The sequence below is a fragment of the Mus caroli genome, chromosome 12, assembly GCF_900094665.2.
Source record: "Mus caroli chromosome 12, CAROLI_EIJ_v1.1, whole genome shotgun sequence".
Taxonomy (NCBI): Eukaryota; Metazoa; Chordata; class Mammalia; order Rodentia; family Muridae; genus Mus; species Mus caroli.
Window position 1 is genome coordinate 79,458,718 of NC_034581.1, and position 1,330 is coordinate 79,460,047.

A 1,330-nucleotide genomic window follows, 5' to 3' on the forward strand; every position below is an offset into this window, starting at 1 on the left:
CCCCCCCCCGCCCCCTTTAGCTGGTTTTGAATACAGGTGAACAGAAATGATACATTCCATAGAACTCAAGTTGTTGCCTTGCTTTGAACTTCAATCTTTGCTTTCTAAGACAGGATCATGGTAAAGGAGTATGAAAAGTCCCCAGCCCTCTGGCAAGCAGCCTTTGAGCCTGCCAGCTTTTCAGGCTCTTGCCAGATTGCTCATTATTGGAAAACTTGGCCTTCAGCATAGAATTTAATCTCCTGTGGATAATCCCACTCAGAACCCAGAAGCAGAGCTTACACCCAGATAACATTCTTCCTTAAGTATAGAAAGGAGGTGCTTGCTTTTTATCAGTCTTCACAGATAGAGATGAACTTTCTTCCTCAAACACAATTTCTTGGTGGTAAGCCAGCTCAACAACTTGGGAACATGTTAACAGATGACCTCAGCATTGAGTCATGGTTGGAAATCTTCTAGTTTTTCAGTCTACATTAAATACTGTGCTTGGAGCTAATATTTCTTAGCAGTTGAGGAGCGTTACTTTGGGTTCAGCAATGACCTTCTCAGACTGAAGGCACGAATCGTAACATCTTCCTGTACTTTTCCCTCAAATTCTGAATGTTTATGCCTAAAAGGCTAGGTTCATTAACAAGTTAATATTGAATGTATAATTTGCTTAATTAAATGATTTCCACTGTTTGTAATGTTTAATAATCTATTTTGGTGGCTAAGGACTGTAATCTGTTTCTGCATACGAATCCATCTTAGCTGCCTTTATTATACTGGAAAATGTTACATGGTAAGATAGCCAAATAGAGCTATTGTTTGTACAAAGACTCATTTAACACTTATCTTTTCTTACTAAAGTAAGACTTGTAAAGTTATTTTCCTGCTTGAGAAGAAAAGAAGGCCTCTCTGTTCCTCAGTTACCTTTAACCTTTGTGTAGCATTTGAAACACCCGAGAGATGAGTGTTGGTTACCCACGAATCATGGGTCTCAGCATCGTCAGCTATGGCCTGTGCCAGTTTTCAGAAAGTAGTTAGAGGAGCCACAGGCAAGAGCTACCTGCTTTCAGAAGTGGGTTCATTAAAGAGAGTCAGAAAAAAGAACCAGAAAGCAGTAAGAAAGATAACCAATTAATACTTGATTCTGCAAGGCCAGTAGGAAACTCTTAAGAAATCCTCATTTTTATTATCACCTAAACCAACAGAATAGAAAGTCAAGTGGTATCTTGGGAAATTTTGGGTTGGGTAAACATTTTGTAGTAAGTCATATCTACTTACTTAGTTACAGTACGAAACCTAGAGTCTGTGTGTTTGCAGATTTATTACTGTTATCTTTCTTATT